Here is a 17,982-nt window from a genome sequence, read left to right as displayed (position 1 = left end):
GGAAATATTGTGCTCCTTTCCTATGCTGTGCCCCAGCTCCACAATACACTGCTGGGGTGGAGCATCGCAGCACTCAGCTCACTGCATGCCCATCACACTGCTGACACTTGCACAAATACAATTACAGAGTGCTGGAGGTGTGGCTGGATGAGCCATCACCCAGCCCAGAGCCCTGTTCTTTAATCAAAGCAGCATTAAAGTCTTGCTCTGCAGCATTTCCCCCCCCCCCTCTGCCCTAGTCCCTGGCCTGGGCCCTGGCTGCTACAGCATCACAGCTGATCTGCATCACCCCCAGCAAAGCGGCAGGAATTGCAGGTGTTCCTCCCTGCTGTGGGTGCTACGTCCCAACAGCTGGGTGTGTGCACTTTGTGCACTGTGAGGTTAATGCTGGGATTCCTCCCATTGCCCCTAAATCTGCTTTCAAAGTGCTCACTTTGCAGCATGATTACTGCTTGATCTGTAAGGCAGTGGAATGGTGTGTGGAAAAGATGAATTAAAAATTACCACCTCTGCTCACATGTGATGAACCTGCTCTGTAACGAGCAGCAAATAGCATATTGATGTAGCTTTGGGTAAGGATGTGCTTGCTGCTATGTAGTGAAATGGCTGAAGGCAACCCAGAAGCAGATGCACAGCACTGCTTGTTTTGCTGCTGCAGCTCTCTAAAGATGAATGGCTTCCTCTTGATACCTAACATAATTGAATTCCTCTTAAGAGCAACAGGCTGATTTATCTGCTCCTAAGAAAGCAGAACTCATGAACTTGAATTGCCTTTGTTAGAGTCCCCTTTGGTTGGGCAATACTACCCTTAAATAGGCACAAGGCATCTGCTGTGTTTTTGCATCTAACTCTGGTGAACGTGTGGTTTGCGTTGTTAGTGAAAACACTTTCCATGGTAACCCTCTACTTCTCAATTTCTCCATAAAGTATCAGCAATGAGCCCACTGGTGAACACTGTCACCTCCAAGATAAGAACTATTCCAAGCCTACTGCAGTGGCGAATAAGTAGGTTGAGAAACTCGTGTGGGTGTCTACGCTGGTCTGTTTGAGGTCTATCAGACCCCATGTGCCTGGGGGACAGTTTGTCCTTTCATCCTGCAGAAGGACTGGATCATCTCTTCTCAAAGCACCACGACCTCAGTGCCCAGCCTGGAGGCAAGGAGATCCCTGCACATGGTTTGCCTATGGCAAGACTCGTGGATCTTGACTAAAGCACCTGTTTGCTTCCCTTCACGAGGAAGAGGCCATTTTCCAAGCTATGCTATAGGCTACGCCTCTTGCATGTGAGCCCTAGCTAGCTGTGGGGCACTCACCTTCCTGCAGCAGGGCCAGCTGATGGTTTCATCCCATGCTCAGGTCACCTGGCTGGGAAGATCAGAGAAATTTGCAAGCAGCTCTTTAGCAAGCTCTTCTCTGCTACTGAGCCCTCTCCCAGAATCAGGAGCACTCCCTTTAAGTTTGGATATTAGGAAAGCTTCTTCTCTGAAAGAGTGGTAGTGCATTGGCACAGGCTGCCCATGGAGGTGGTGGGGTCCCTGGAGGTGTTTCAGAACGATGGAGATGTGGCAATGAGGGACACGTGGTCAGTGGGCAATATTGGTGGTAGGTGGATGGCTGGACTGGATGATCCTAGAGGCCTTTTCCAACCTTAATGGTTCCATGATTTTGTGATTCCCCATACCAGGGAGGAGGGTGTGTTCCTAAGGACATGCATTGCAGCAGGTGTTTCTGTGCCTCTTGCCTTTGAAGTGCAACAGGACTTGTATGAGCTCTAAGCAGCTGACATGGTGCAATACCTCCAGGGGAGATAGGAGTTCTCCTTTTGCTTGTCATAAGCTTAATTAGAAGACATTTCTGGAACTGGAAATTCTCTTAGTGATGCTTGTCAGAGATGCTGGTTGAATGGTAAGTGAGGATAGCAATGTTGGGAGCAGCTGTTCCAGGAGACATCAGATTGAAAGCCAAGCTGGTTGTGAAATAAAACAGGAAAACATCAGGAGGGAGACCTGCAAGTCTCTGACAGGGGCTGGAAGCAATATGGAGCCAAAACAATGTGCAGCAATATCTTAACATCAGTAAGATTTAGGTCTGGAAGGGTGGAGCTGCTGGGGTAAAAGAGGAAAAATCAAATTTCTCCTTCCCATCTTAAAAGAAGTAATTCTTTCACCATCAGTCTTCACTTCAGAGCTTCACCAAGAGCCAGCAAGGGGTTGACCTATGAGTAACCTCTTCCCCTGCTCCTTGCCCACCTACAGCAAGATGCTTAGTGGCAGCATAACCACAACAGCCTCATGAAGTTCATTTTGGAGCATCACATCCACCTGTCCTAGCACAACCCAAATGCCCTGCCATGTGCTGGAGCTGGATGTGAGAGGCATGGATGCCCTGGGTAGGCTGGGAGCCGCCTGCCCTCATTGGTACTCAGATATGATTGGTGCTGTGGTTTAGGTTTGGTGCTGGCAGCTATCTGTGGCTGTGCTGAGGCTGAGCAGCAGTGCCTGCATGCAGGCACTTCTTTGGGGCCTCTGGGATCAAGATATCTCCATGATGGGGGATATGATGGGATATAATATCCCATTATGGAGACATCCAGCAAGATCTAACTAAGAGCAGTGGGGGAGACAAAACAAAGAGTAATTTTTGATAGTCACTTCACCTAGTTTAAATAAATACGTATCACATTTTGTTCCTTTCCCTGCTCCCTGCAGGGGAGGAGATGCAGAACTTCCAAATATAATAATTGGGAGGAAGCTGTGGCAAGCAGCCTTTGCATGTGTGAGTATTTGCAAAGCCCCAAAAGGGCCCAGCTTATAGGATGGCCCTGAAAAGACACATAGGCAGCTCCTAGGATGGATGGCTGAGTCCCTACTCTTTGTGGCCACGAAGATCTCTGGCTGTGTAGGGTGATGCAGTGCTCTCAGTGCTGGGGTAAGGCTGCCAGGAGTGCTGATGGGGAGAGGTGTGTTGAGCTGTGTTGGCTCCAGCTGCAGTAGGGCTGACTCAGGACTTCCTCCCCACAGCTGGGAGCTGACTCAGCTGCTTTGCCTTCTGTTGGCTCTGCTGAAGGCTAGGGGCATCTCTTGGGGCCGGAGGCTGCAGTGTTACAACAGGAGTGAGTGGAGAGTCATTGTTGGGAGAGTCACAGCTGAGACATTTTGGAACAAGAGCCAAAAAATTCAGTAAAAGCTTCAAGGTTTCTCCTCAGCGTGTGTCTTACAGTGTTCCTGCTGAGCCTGGGCTAATAAATAGGGCAAGTGTGTGTTGCAGCAGAGCTGCTCTTGCTGCTGTGTCCCTCATGGGGGGGGGTGATGGTGAGTCAGGGTGTGAAGGCAGAACCTCGCTGGAGTGTTTTTTGTGGTATTACTCATGCATGTGTCAGAGCAAAACTTTTATGGCAGAGGCTGGGTGAGTGCTAAGCAGCTTCTGAATTAAAAAGCACCATGGAAGTGTTCGGCTGGGAATGGAGCACGCTCAGAAGCTGGGCACCCAGTGGGCTTACTGCACCTGGGATGCTGAGCTTCGGCTCTGCCCTTTGCAATCCATGGCCATGTGGTTTTAAGCACTGAGCTGGGGAATGTCTTGTGTGCCTAATTAGGACCCATTTGCACACCTCATTTTGTTGGGTAACAGCAGAGTGTGGGTTCTGGGTGAGGCCCCATCTCATTGCACTGGGTGTTACCTCCAGGCCCCACAGCAGCGTGTGACACGTGGGTTCTGTTGCCCTGTACCCCCCATGCGCTGGCCACCTCATTACTGGGGTACAGCAGTGCGGATCCCTTGGGGCTGCCAGCCCTGCTTAAGGAGGGGAGTGATCTCCTAGCCTGGAGCCTGGGATGTGTGGTTGCTCCTATAGACCGACCTCACACCCCCCCAGGTCCTTCCTGGGAGTTCCACCACCACTGCTCTGGGGGTGTTGTGCCAGCTGGGGCTGTGTGGGACGGGGGGGGCTGCCTCATATCAACCTGTTTCTCCAGTTCCTTTGTGCCAAATCCAGTTGGAGTCAGACCGGTTTGTGCCTGTTTATTTGCCTGAAGAGGGGAAAAGAATAATAATAACAACAATCAGGTTGGCCTCCTGATCCTGGGGCTGTCTGTGAAGGGATCTCTGGTGCCCAGGCCCTGAGATGGGCACTGCACGCTGCTGTGGTGCCGGGGCCACACTGAGGCCTGACCCAGCCTGGCCTGCGCTGCAGGCTTAGGGAGGGCAAATGGGGCCTAGGTTGAAATGTGAACAAACCCAGGTTACACAGCCCATGGGCCAGGCCAGCCACCTCTGCCCACCTTCACAGCCCTGCTTTGGCTCTGTCTGCCATATCCCCTTGTGACACCACGTGCCCTGTGCTTCCCCTTGTGACACAGCCCCACAGGCGATGCTGTTAAGCAACTCCTGTGTGCGTAGTTTGGTTTTGGGGAACTGCTGCTGAGGCAGCAGAAGTGAAGCTGGGTGGAAAAACCCCTCTGTGCTCATTGCTGAACTTCCAAAAACAATGTGGCCTTAGTTTTGTGTCCAAAATTAAACAGTTGTTTCCTTCAAAGCCATGGTTATCAGAATACGTGACATTTTGAGATATCAGGGGACGGATTTTACCAGCCATGATGTTGACCTCTATTTGCTGGCTATGGAGGTGGTTGGTGACTGCCATGAATTGCAGAGCTGATGGGTACCACTGAGCAGGGCAGCATCCCTTGTTGGCTCTTGCCTTGGCGTTTCCTTCTCTCCACATCTGCAGGTTGGGGTCAGTCTGAGGGCCCAAACCAGTGCACGTGGGGATGCAGCTTACTCATGGCCTTTTGAGACTGCCTTTGCCTCTTTTCCCCTGGTTTGTGGGGTGACAAGGCCATTCTTGGAAGATGGGCTGGGGGACACGAGGGTGAGCACAATGGAGGTATTTCATTTTTGCTTATGGTACCCACTGGGTACCATAACCTAATCCTAGAGCACTGTGTGAGATCAGCCCAGGGGATCTGCCCTGTTGCACTGTGGGCATCCTTTGTGATGGGCATCCTCCTTGTCCCCATGGGAACTGTAGATACCCTGGCTGGGCCCTTCTGAATTCTGGGCCCTTCTGAAGCTCAGGGAAATCAGGAGAAATGGAAAAAAAAAAAACAGAGGAAAAAAACAACAGGTTCCACTATGTGGGTCAACATAGACTTAGCCACAAAATGGAGCCTGGGCTGCCCCTGGATGGCCCCTGAGCCAGAGAGCTGCCCTGCTCATGTCCCCATGCAACATCTGAGTAAATCATGTGCATTGCAAACTGCTGCTGTTGTGTAGATGGATGTGAGATAGTTCAGGCTGGAGCTGAGTTCAGCTCTGTAAGTTTAATGCATACAAATGCTGCTGAAGAGTTAATGGGAAACAGCGGAGGAAAATAAAGAAAGACCTTTTGAGGTCTCAGCTGCTGAGAGTAATATTTGGGTTTGGTGACTCTCCGTATCTTAGAGATGGGAATGCAGCAAAGCTCTTTGAGTCCAGAGTATACATGGAGCCCGACAAGATTGTGGGCTAATATCAACAAACCTTTTGGAAAAGCAGATCCTGTCTGCTCCAGCAAAGCCACAGTGTTATTTTTCTTTCAACAAATGTATTGAGACAATAATAATGCTGTGCAGATTGGTTGTCCCTGGCCTACATGATTTATTAGGAAACAGAAACAATTGCAGTTGCTGAAAAAAGCTTTGGACACAGATTTTTTTTTCTTCCTTTTATTTTCTTCCCCCCTCCCAAATTCCTCATGAACTAAGAAAGGCCACCTACTCTGGGCCCCTGGGGAGGTGTTCTCTCCCTGCTTGCATTTCTCATCAGACCACCAACCCTGGGCTTGTTGCTTATATACTTTAGTGCTGGGGCCTGGGCGGGGGGGTGTGGGGGTGGGAAGAGGTGACAGCTCAGGACAGCACTTTAAGGCAGAGAAGCAGAGCGAGTCTGGAGGACAGACCTGCAATCTGTTTCTAGCTGACTCGGGGACACATTGCTTCCTTTCCCTGAGCCTCCCTTCCCCTCTATTTATCCTGTTTATGTAGTGCAAAAGCTATTGAGAGTGGGACTGCATGCTGAGCACTGTGGGTCCTGAGCCCTGCTCAGATCTGCAGGTGCAGGAGCTGTGAGCAGAGGACCAAGCTTCCAGCCTAATGTTCGAAGAATGGGAAGAGCTTTTCAGCACAGTTTATAGGGATGGTGGAGGCTGAACTCAGGGGCTGGCTGTGCTTCAGCTCAGAAGCTGCAAAAACTGAAAGCTATTTGGTTTAGAGAGTGGAACATCACGCTGTTGTTGTTGGGTGCCCCGAACACCCACCCAGGTGGGGGGGTAGTCAGAACTACAGTGCTGGGACACTTCTCCATCAGGCCTTTCCAGCGTACTATAGCTTTGTCAGCTTTTCTAAAAAGAAACCCTTTATTTTGGGTAATGAAGTGTGAGTGCAGCCTTACAGCTCACCAAGGCATCTCTGATCACTTTACTACTGGGGCAGTGGAACCAGGTGCTCTGACAGTGAAACCCTGTGAGAAAGTGATACCATCATGGTTTGCTTGGCTTTCAGAAATGACTGAACAAATTTTTTCTGGTTTCCAGCTGGCCCTGTGGCTCAGTGTTGATGATGGAAGCAGGCTGCATGGGTTTGAGCTAATGAAGCCCTGGCCAGCCCTGGGTCAGCTTCAAAAACTAGAGATGGATGGCAGCAGGTAAAGGGGGGTGGAGCGGAGAAAGTTGCATTGACCTTCATTATGAAATGAGGGTTGTCTGGGAATCACCTCTGATTCATTCTCCAGCTGAATCACATGTATTCTGTATTTGCTTGAAAGGATTAAAGTTTTAAAGCTACTGCCCTCCTGGCTGGGTTTCTTCCTGCAAGGGGTTCGTTAGCCTCAACTCCCATATTAAAAAAAAAAACATGAGGAGATGGTGGGAGTGGCTTTCCTTTGTGATCCTTCTGTTCCATGCCTAGAGTAAGCACAAAAAGGCTGCTTTGAGTTGGTGCAAATTAGCTCTATTTGGTTATTGTGGGGGCTATAGGAGGCCTGGGTAATTGCTGCATTTGGTTCCTTTTCTTTTGGGGTTTACTGACATTTCAGATAGTAAATGAACAATTCCTTTCCCCTACAGATGTTTTCTGTTGGTCTTGGTTGGGAAGAACCCTTGGATGCTAAATCTATATGCTCTGCTTGTGGTTTTTCCAGGCTCACTTATATTGATATGGGGCACCAGGGGGATGCTATGGCAGCACAGACCTCTTCTCTGCACAAAGGGAGACGAGGGAGGAGAGCCTGAATCTGTGTGACCCCCACAACATCCCATGGCCACAGGGTGCTGTGTCCCTGCCCTCCTCACCCTGGTTCCTGCTGCAGCTGCTGAACCTGGGGCACTGGGGATCCCTCTTGGGAGCATCCAGCTCGTTTTTTGCCCCCAGCACTGCTGCAGGCATGGGGACACATCAGTGGAGTGGAAATGCTTGCAGGTGCAGCCATTCTTTGCCAGTGGTGGGGAAGGATGGATGGGTGCTGAAGGGAGCAGGGCTGCACAGCTCCTCCAGGACTTTCTGCTTTGTTTGCAAGCATCAAATCTGCACATCTCCTCTTGAGACCTTGGGTCTTGCTTCACCTCCTGGGTTGACATGATAGCAGACATCAGCCAGTCCCATGCTCCAGAGTGAGGGAGGGGAAATCCAGCTCCTCTGCTGCCTCTAGGTAGTCTCCCTCTTAATCCAGACATGCACATAAATGTGTGCTCACATGCTCACAAAGAACCAGTGCTTGTCTGTGGCTGCATGTGCATAGTGTGACATGTTTTTTAGGCCTCAAGCACTGCTATCCGGAAGCGTGAAGTGAACCACATCAGGCTCTCTGATGTAGAGGTGAAGCAGCTTCACATAACCATGGTGTTTCAATGGCAAAGTGTCTGGATTCCAGCACCAGAGCATGAAAGACAAGAATCCATAAGACCTAAAAGCCCAGATGTCACTGTATGACCTCCGAATGGTGAAGGCTCACTCTGCCTTATCATTGGACAGCAGGAATGGAGAGTAGCTGTGAGGCTGGTGCAATGAGTTGATGGTTTGCAGCCCAGGTGCAGAAGCCCCATGTTGGCTGGCATGCCTAGACCCCCTCATGCATAATGCAAAGGCAGTAAACTGCAGAAGCACTGCTTGGCTCCTGGGGTTATGAGTGCTGCAGAGTTCTTAGACCCTCAGCCAGACCTATGGAGCCCTAACCCCAAACTAGTCAGTGGGAACATAATAAGATTTTGAAGTTTCCCAGCCTGTCCAAGTTGTGGAGCAGGGTTGTGAACCTTGTCGTTCTCTGTGAGAATGTTGCTTTTACAATTAAAACCCACGCAAACCTTCAGCCCTCGCTACTGCTTGTGTTACCCCAGTGAGATATCTGACATTTGAGACAGAATGGGAAGTCAAAGAATGCAAGGAATGTGGTGACTCAACATAGCATTTATTATACCATCCTACCGTTTAAGCCTATGCAATGTAAGATTGTTTTACAGCATGTGGCACAGTTCTGTGGGTTAATTTGTAAGCAAACAGTTATTCAAATAGGAACTTTTCTCTGTGCCTACATAAACTTGTTATCTGTTTGGCATTAGGGGATGCTTCAGAGAAATGCACATTTACATTTTTGCATTGATGCTATTTGCTTTTCCTGGAACAACTCAATGGTGCATTGACTCTGGGGCCCTACTACTGAACTTGACCTGGGAGTGGCATGGAAATAAGCCAAACTTTAAGAGTAAAGGAGCCCTTTGTGTGGAGATGCCAATATATTAGGTCTCACTTTTAGGTCACAAACTTGTTAGGGGTTCTTTCAAAGTGATGGATTCTGCTGCTAAAATTTCATGATGTCTGTTAAATCATAGGGTCGTGAACCAGTGCATGTGCTGAAAATGGCTTGCCAAGGGGCCATGAAGACAAGGCCTTGTGTCAGGAGATTTCCAAAGCAAATTGGATTTTCCACACAGCAATGGCTGTGTTTGAAGGTCTGTCAGTGGCCTGTAAAATTGTCCAGCAGTGATAACAAGACAGAATTGCCAAGCACTGAAGCAATGTCACAGGCATTACAGAATAAATTGCTCCCACTCGGTACATAATAGCATCTTGATCATCAGTCACAGAGAGAATTATTCCAACCAGCCACCAGACTGGAGGAGGCTGCTCCCTTTCCATCAGGAGATTATCTCAGAGCTCCTGGGCTATGGTCACTGCAGAGAGCCCAGTGGCTACTGGGAGAATGGGGCCAAGTAGTTGGGTGGGTGTGCTTATAAGTTGGATGCATAGAGAAGGGAACAACACAATGTCAGAGCTTGTGTTTCTGAGAAGTCCTCTGGAGTTATCTGCTCAAACTTGAGACCAACGCCAGGACACTCAATATCCACAAAGTCATTCTATTTCTCAAAAGGACTGGGTGAAGAGGCTCAGCCTGCTTACTCTATCACAAGACTCGTGGAAGCTTTCCTCCCCTAGCTTGTTTTCTACATCTGTTCTCTGTCTAGATGTGAGTTGTACATCATCTGCTGGGTGAGAAATTCTGCAGCTGGTATGCAGGTCCATGAACAGTTTTTCTACCTGTATTGTGACCTGTGAGGACAGAACTCTTCAATCACAATGTTCTTCCACCTTTATTGCATGTATTGATATAAGGATCACATCTAAGAGCATTTCCAACAGGCTACTAAAGTCACTGAAGTAGAATAACCTCTAGCCCAGCTCCATTGACAGTGCTGGTGATGCAGGAAGGATGATTTGGCTCATTACATAGCATCCTTAACTGCAATGGCTTGCTAAGCATCTCAGCATGGAGCCAAGAGGTCGGGTGTTCAACTTGAACTTACACCCAATGCTAACAGATGGGGAAAGAGCCAGTTGTGATGGCAGTATGTTTTAATGATGAGGTCATTTACAGTGTCTGTTAAGATGACTGCTGTCATAAGCATGAGAAAATAAAGTAGAAGCTAAAAGCCCCAAGGAAGACCTCTCAGAAAATAGTCTCAATCCTAGTGGTTTGGCCAGCTCTCTGGCTGTTTTCATTAAGGACTCTTATATGACGCAGGAGGTATGAAATGAAAGTGCTGTATTTTCAGAGCAGATAACACCATCAGTCTTGAGATACGAGACTTGGGTCTTGAAAGGCTTAGATTTAAAGTCATGTTTACTTTCATTATTGAACACTTGGTTTCTTTTAAAGCTTGATGCAGAAGTACTTTTTGACCTCTACAAAGACTCATGTTATCTTGAAATGAGGGTGTACCCATGTCCTAGGTCTTCTCTTGTGGTTCCTGAGAAGCAGGAGGAGTATTCAGGGGACCCAGGATGTCATCTCTGCTATCTTCTGTGACAGCAGGCCAGCTCTTAAACCTTAGTTTATTCCTCCGTACAGTGGTGTAATGACGCCTCATGAAGACAAGGAAGGCAATGTGAGTGCTGAGAATAATTGCAATAGTGGTTTGCTTGTTTGGATTTCCTAATGACCCATATACATCTGGGGGCTGACATTCTTGTTCCTTTCATTCCACCATCTGTGCTGAGCATTTCTTTGTAAAAATAGAAAGTATGTTTTTTCATTTGTCAAATGCTCTTTCCAAAATAGTAAGGCTAGTTTTCTGTATTTCTATTACTGTGTTCGGACACCTGGGAAGTTACTTTTCTGACTGCCTCCCATTCCTGTGAATCTTAATTGATTTTTACAAGTAATCAAGCTACAACAGTGGGTAAAGCTGTTGGAGGTACAGTCTGAATGGTTCATTCTGGATCGACTAGTAATCTTCCCAGACTGCTGCTGCAGCGTCCAAAACATTTTTGATACAAACAAATATCCGAACATTCTGGAGCATTTTGCTTGCACTAGGTATAGGAAGCCAGCAGCTCCTTCCCGAGCACTGCGTGGGTGCTGCTGGCCTCGGGCTGATGCTGGATGGGAGAGTGCATTGGTCACGCATACAATGACCATGGGCTTCTCCAGCCCGGGCTTGAATGGAGAAGACAGTTGTGGTTCCACCCAGTCTCTGAAGGGTTGGATATATCTTACTGCCAAAAGAAAACTGCATAAATCATCTCTGAGTGCAGAGCTGTCTGGCTTCCTTGGAGGGAAAGTGCAGTTAGGGTGGGGCAAGAGGACACAAGGGTGCAACGCGGCTTGTAGGCTGGTGTGCAAAAATCTCCTCCGAGCTGCCCTCAGCCCAGCAAAGCTCAGGAGGTGGGTGGATCTGTCCATGCCGAATGAGTTCTTGGAAGAAAGGGCGCCTGGAGACCCATGCTGGGGTGCTGCCGTGCAGAGCCCAGCGTGACCTACAGAGCTGTCCTGTTTTCCTTGCAATGTGTGTGCCTGTTTATGAAATCCATCACCCTGGGTGATGTCATGACATGATGAGAAACTGGGTTGTAAATTAAAGGAAGAAGGAAAAAAAAAGACCCCACTGTGGGTCACATGCTGGCAATAAATTCAGATAACAGCTCATCAGTGCCTCTTCCCTTGTTCTTGTGTATGTATGTGTTTTTTTCCAGTTGGGAGAAGAGTTGGTGAAAAGCAGCTGTTTTTTATTTGTTCTCCATCCACATCTGATTAGATAGCCCTGCTTCTGCCCACTGAGACGTGCTCGGGAACTCTCCCAGCCTCTCTGCTCACTCATTTTCTTGGGCATTTAGGAGCTTGGGACTGTCGGAGCTTTGTTTCACAAGCTGACGGCATTTCAGAGGTACAAAGGGCTCCTTCATGATCCCAGGGCTCAGGTCCCACCAGGCCAGAGGGCATTGCCAGATCCCGCAGTGGGGCTGTCTATGAGTCTCTATGGCTTTGGGCCTGGGAAGGCAGTAGTGGCAATGGTTAATCCATTATTTTTTTAATTTTCAGACAATTTTGAGGCTCTGCAGCCCAGGATGGGGGTTGTTTCCCTCCAGGATCTGGGAATGTGCCCATCAGTAAGGGTGGTGGAGAGGGAACTGTGTTGCAAAGAGGAAAGTGTGTTGTGGTTGTGTACCAGCAGTTGGGTGGGCAGTGTGGGAGTGCAGGATCTGGGGTGAGGGCAGGTTCCGGTTCCTGTATAACCCTATATGTATTGCTTACTTATTAAGGCTAAAGTAGGAAAATGATGAACTTCTAACTTGTTGAATCCAGTGCAAAAGGTCCCATAATCTCCATTGGGCTTTGCAGGCCAAACCTGTGAGTCATCTTCACACCGTGCCACTGGAGGACTCTTCCACCAAAGCAGATGTCATCTTTCAGAGGACATGGATGAGCATTTTGCTCATCCCTTCTGGTCCTGCCTCTGCTGTCCCTTCCCCTGTTACGTGACTAATTGACAAGATGAACAGTTCTGGACCTTTTCACTGCTGCTGCAGCTTCCATTTGCTGTCTGGATCCTTAGAGCAGAATAACCCACTTGCAAGGGTGGATAACCAGGGCTTGTTACTGCAACGAGGAGAGAAGGGCAGATAAGCTTATCTGAGCCTGAGAACTTTTTATCTTTTTATTCATTTTTTGTTTTTTGCTCTTTGGGATGGGGATCTCCCGTGACAAGTCAGAAGCTGTGAGGCTGAGCTCCTGGTGCTGTGTTGGGACAAGCCCTGACCACGCTCCCACATTGTGTGCTGAGAGTGAGCTTCAGCTCACGTAACCCTCATCTGTTCCTCACTGCGGGCTTCTGTGCCTTTGCCTTGGGTTCCTAAGTGAATTTCTGGGAGTCCCGGGTTAAGTCCAGTGCAGAAGTTGGGGCTGCAGAGCTTCCAGAAGGAGAGCTGGAGCGATGCACCTCTCAGTCCATCATGGAAACAACAGTGGAAATAACAAGGTGGGACACATTGTGTGCACTTATCTTGGAAATGAATCTTCACTGGGCCAGCTGAAATTTCTGGCCCAAACTCACAGCTGATTTGTTCCAGACTTGTCTCTCCATTCCCATTCTATCTATGCAGCTTTAGCTAAAAGCAGCAGCTGCCCTGCCTGCAGTGACCATGCTGGTGCAAAGCCTTCGTCTGACTCTGCACTGACAAGTTCAGTTTCAAAAAAGAAGGATAACTTGTTTTATTTTACCAGGGCTTTGTGAGAGGCTGAAGCTTCCGGATAGGATCTGCAACGCTCAGGTTCAGGTATCAGTTGCATAATTTCCTGTTATTTCAACACTCCTGTTTTTTTTTCCTTTTCTTTCTTTCTCTCTCTCTCTCTCTCTCTCTCTCTCTCTCTCTCTTTTTAATGAGCTTCTTTGCATACTGGATAAGTCTTATATAAGCATACATTGGGTTGGAAAAAAAAATTTTTTTTTGAGTATTTTTTTTGGCAGACATCTCCTGGCACATGATACAGCACTCAGAGCCATCAACCGTAGCTGCGATACAGATGTTCATTGCCTGTATAATCTTTCTCATATCAAGCAATCACCCCGAGCCAATTCCTTTATTTTAAGCACCTTGCTGTGGGAACAGAGCTGTAAATGCAGGAGCTGCGGAGTTCCCTCACACGTTTTACAACAGACAAACAGAAAATTCAGCGCAGGTTCTCCGTGCAAACCAAACAGGCAGGGTGCTTTAGATAAGAAATGAGAGCCACTAGCAGATAGTATTAGGGAAAAAAAAGAGTCTCTCTCGAAAGAGATACACTGGAGGAGTGCCAATAGCACATAGCTGTGTGGAGACTAAATAAAACCAGGTGAGTTTCCTGCCATTGTGGAATATCAAATGTGATTTCCATTTGTGATGGACGTGCTGGTTCTGCCAAGATCATCTGGAGGTTTTCATTTTAGGACTTTTTATTTTTGTTGGCCCAATACAGAGCTACAGCCCAGAGCTAAAAGGGAGTGTTGCAGCACCGATGCTCACAGCAGATGATGCCTTAATCTGAGTGAGAAGCTCTTCCTGGGAGAAGGCTTTTCTGCAATCAGTGCTATAGGGCACAGGACAGCTCCTAATACAAAACACATGGGAAAACCCTGTGGAAAGAAATGATGTATGAGCACTGATCCTTACTCCCGAGCTACCAGGTAACATCCTTCCACATTAAGAACTGGGCTTGGTCCCAAAACATCATTCAAATACTAGGTGTGAACCTGAGATCCAGATTAGGCTGTTTTGCACTTCTAAAGTGATACGGAAAGGCTGGCAAGCTGCCCTAATAATGATGATAAAAAAACAGTCAGAGGTTTCTCTCCCCCAAGTGCTGTGCAGGGGTGGAGAAGGGCTGGCACGGCCCTCCTGCAGCCCTGCGTGTTGGGACAGGGCACCTGCTCCAAGCCGAGCCCTTGGCCTTGGTGTGTGTGCGTGATTGCAGCGATGCTCAGCTCCTTTCTGCTGCACTGCTTCCCGTTGGGTTCTTCTCCAGCTCAGGAGCTTCAGTAAGATGGTGTTGGGTTTTGAGTCTGCCCGGTGACTTGGGATCAGGGTGATCACTGATCCCCAGGTGGAGTAAAGGGCCAGCAAGCATCGCGTGAAGGGGATTGGGGATCAGCCCTTCATGGTGGTTGGGAGTGCACTGAGTACACTTGAGTGAGTGCTCAGGGGATAGCCTGGAGAAAGGCCCAGAGGGGGATCCACTTACAGGAATACCATGAATATATGAAGTAAAAATAGTTAATGCTAACGATGTTCTGAAAGGGATATTAAATGTGCTGCTTTGGGGCTGTGGCCAGAGTTAAACCCTATGTGCTGGAAAATGTGTTCAGATCTGCTACTGTGTCAGGCAGTGGAAGCTGTGAGGTACTGGTGTATTGGAATAACACACTGAGCATTTTTCAGGCTTTTGTGGATGGACACGAGCTGATTTTTGAGCAGCCACTGTGTGCTTACACAAACACCATGTAACTGAATGCCATCTTTTCCTGTAAAGATATTTTAAAACTGAGGGCTTGTAGTGATGATGGCCTCCAAGCAAAATCCATACCAGTTTCAAAAAAGACTCTTGCCCTTGTTCTTTACCTCCTTCACAAGGTAAGAATCTCTCCTATGAGAAAGAAGTAAGCCCAGTGGACGCCCAGTGGGGATATTAGCACTGGGGCTGGCCAGGGTGAAGAATTGATTGACTTTGAATTGATTTGAAAAGAATTGATTCCATCATTCATTGATGGAATGGTTGCAGAAGGGACTGCAACTGTGCTTTCCACCTACCCCCTGTGCATCTGGGTTCTGGGCATCCTCCCACTGGTTTGGTGCTGGGCCCAAGATCAAGAGAGATTATTTAGATATTTTCTTAGTATTCTGACGTTTTTCAATTATTTCTGGAACACAGGAGTTGGAAATGGGATTCTGTAGGGGTTTTGCAAGAGCCTCTGTAATGGACAGAAGTTTTTTACTCCTCAGAAATTCTCCAGACCCAGTGGTCTCAGGAAGGTTCATCTGTCAGCAATTGTTGATTGTGGTGGTTAGCACCAGCCCTTCTCTTTGACATATTGTGCTGCTTTCTTCCAGGACTTTCATTTATATGAGACTTCTGGCAGCCTGCTGCTTCCTAGATAGAAAAGCCAACAAACAGTCTGTTCCTTCTCCTTACCAGATTCATAATGTCATTCCTTCAGAGACAAGATCTCATCTATTGCTCAATCTTGGTGCAAGTTTGCTAATTTTTCACCACCTCAGCACCAAATCATTCTAGTTCTGCACGTATTACTGAGTGATTTGTAAAGACTCACCATGCACTTTTCCTAAGAATATGGTAGGGAATGGGTGTGTATGGAAATGTGGGTCTGATTTTTTTGGTTTTTTTTTCTATTTCCCCCAAAGAAGAGAAGTATGAAGCTGGCTCAAAGCAAGCTGGGCTTGCTGGAAACCAAAGGTAAAGCATCCGCAGTCCTCCCGCAGAGTGCATAAACTGTGTTTGTGGTTACACCGTAGCAGCAGGAGCAACTCTTCTGTGCCTCAGAGAGCTTAGTTGCTGTTCTGCCATCTTTGCTCTTTGAAATGTGAGAGCAAAATTAATTTCAGGAGAAAAATAAATGGATTTAGAGCAAGGATGGATTTGGCTTCTAGTGCCACAGGAATGCAAGAAATCACCCAGCAAGAGAAAGAAGGCTAAACAGTGCAAACCTCTCATAAATCTGGAGAGAAATTTTAATCCAAAGTGCTTGCTGACCTTCACTGATGCTCTCCTTCATCTCACCAGTGTTTTATTCTTCTTAAATCCAGCCCCACCACTGGCAGACCTTCAGAGAAGTCAGTTCTTGCACAAACAGGAAGGCAGACTCCCTTCCCATTAATTGAGGTGGTGCTTCCAATCCTCGTCCAGAGGACACAGGGGCAGGGAGGTGTTTGCCTCCAGGACCAGGATTGGAGCTGGTCTGGAGAAATACATTTCCCAGGTGAGCAGATCTGGCCCTTCCTGGGCATCAGGTTCAGAGCCAGCTCAGGGACAAACTCAGCACTGTCTTCTGACCGTTATGGGGGGAACCGATTTCTATCCTGAGTGCTTCAGCCCATGCCATGCAACCAGGAGTGTTGGACCCCTCCAGATGCCCTATGAATGAATTTCTCAAAGGCTGCCTGGGAGGAAACTCAATCACATTTCAGTTTAATTAAGTGATACCCAAAGTGATGACGTCTGGAACCGACCTTGCTGGATCTTCTCCTTCCCGCTGTGACTGCCATAACTCCTGCAGCAGCAGCTGAGATTGCTCAGACATCTGCAGCTCCATGTGGAGCCTCACTGCTGGCTTTGGTCTCATGTTACCCAGCTGAGATGTGATCCTGGCAGGTCTGGGTGGGGGCTGCCTCGTGCCATGCTGGGCACATAGCAGCGTGCCCATTGGCAGCTCAATGGGAACCAACAGTGGAATTACAGCAAAGAATGTTTGATGGACCACAAAAGGCTTTGAAATTTTCTTCCATGGAAGGCCAGTCTGATCCTATTATAGTCCACAGTACGTCTGCAATCTGTAGGACTTGCCGGTAACGTGGATATGCATTATTCCTTTAATAAAAGCAAATGATGGCAAGGAATGTGGCTCTTTTAACCTTCAGCTTGTGTAACCTGCAAAAAGGGAAAGCAATCAGCTGGCCTTCCAGCTCAAGAGGTTTCTCCATGTGAGTCTGGCACACGCACTCAGCCCGCTCCTGACACGCTTCCAAGAATCCCGTCTGTGTCCCAGTAAAAAAACCCCAACCACTCTGTGTTGAGAGAGGCCCATTCAAGCTGCAGCACACGCGGCCTGTGCTGCTCATATTTCCAGATTCTGAATCATTTCCTCCATCCACGCGGCCATCTCTCTCTGTCTGGGGTTGGAAATGTCCTGCTCTCTGCTGTCGCTGCTCCCTTTGAGTGCTGCCCTGGGGGGCTGCTGTGCATGGAGATGTGTCCTTTAATGCAGCAGCAACAACATCCCTTGACACTGCTGGGTTTCGTTATGGGGAATGTCATCTGCCATTGCCATATCTACTGGAGCAGGATGGGTGCAATGTCTCCCCATACACAGTCCCAGCTCTGGATTCATCCCATGGTGATCCCTCCAGTTGGGGTACCCCTGCCTAGTGAGATGGATGCAGCACTGGGTTTTGTGGTCTCAGTGGCAGGGATGGGGCAAGGCAGGGAATGCCCCCAGTGAGGGGGGTCAGCCTGGCAATATGCTGGCTGCCAGAAATGAGCTAGGAGGGACAGGACTGCCCGTTATCTGCTTCCTCTTGAGTCCTTTCCTCTGCTCACACCCTTGTACTTCCCTCCCATACGCAGCCAGCCCAGTGTGTTGGGGAAAAAGGGAAAGATTAGAAGAAATCTTAATTAGATCCGGTGTATTGCTCAGAGTCCTTTCAATAAGGAGAAAGTAGTTGGGGGTTGTAGTGTGTGAAGTGCAGGAATATTCAGATAGAGAGCTGCAAGGGCAATGCATGCTCATGTGCTGGGGACCCAAAATTCTCTGGCTGATAATGAGAGGAAGAGCTGCCTTGTACAATGGACTTGCTGCCATAAATCCTCCCCAGCTGTATCGACTTGTGTTGCCCAGATCTATTGCATCTGGGTCTCTACCAGGCAGAAATAATCAGGGCTTTGGCTTTTCCCTTGATAACTGACATG

At 48.3% G+C, this 17,982-nt stretch overlaps 1 long non-coding RNA gene across 2 annotated transcripts; it reads left to right on the top strand.

Annotated features, from left to right (window-relative positions):
- The first annotated feature begins 5,985 nt into the window (after window positions 1-5,985).
- On the top strand, window positions 5,986-16,913 carry LOC107054734. 2 transcript variants are annotated; one of them, XR_006931745.1, is made up of 3 exons: window positions 5,986-12,784; window positions 13,030-14,320; window positions 15,390-16,913. It is a non-coding gene; the product is annotated as an uncharacterized LOC107054734 (long non-coding RNA). The 2 variants fall into 2 exon arrangements; XR_005840657.2 differs by having other exon boundaries at window positions 13,030-16,913.
- The last annotated feature ends 1,069 nt before the right edge of the window (window positions 16,914-17,982 follow it).

Source organism: Gallus gallus, chromosome 18, assembly GCF_016699485.2.
Source record: "Gallus gallus isolate bGalGal1 chromosome 18, bGalGal1.mat.broiler.GRCg7b, whole genome shotgun sequence".
Taxonomy (NCBI): Eukaryota; Metazoa; Chordata; class Aves; order Galliformes; family Phasianidae; genus Gallus; species Gallus gallus.
This window is presented reverse-complemented; position numbering and strand designations above follow the sequence as displayed.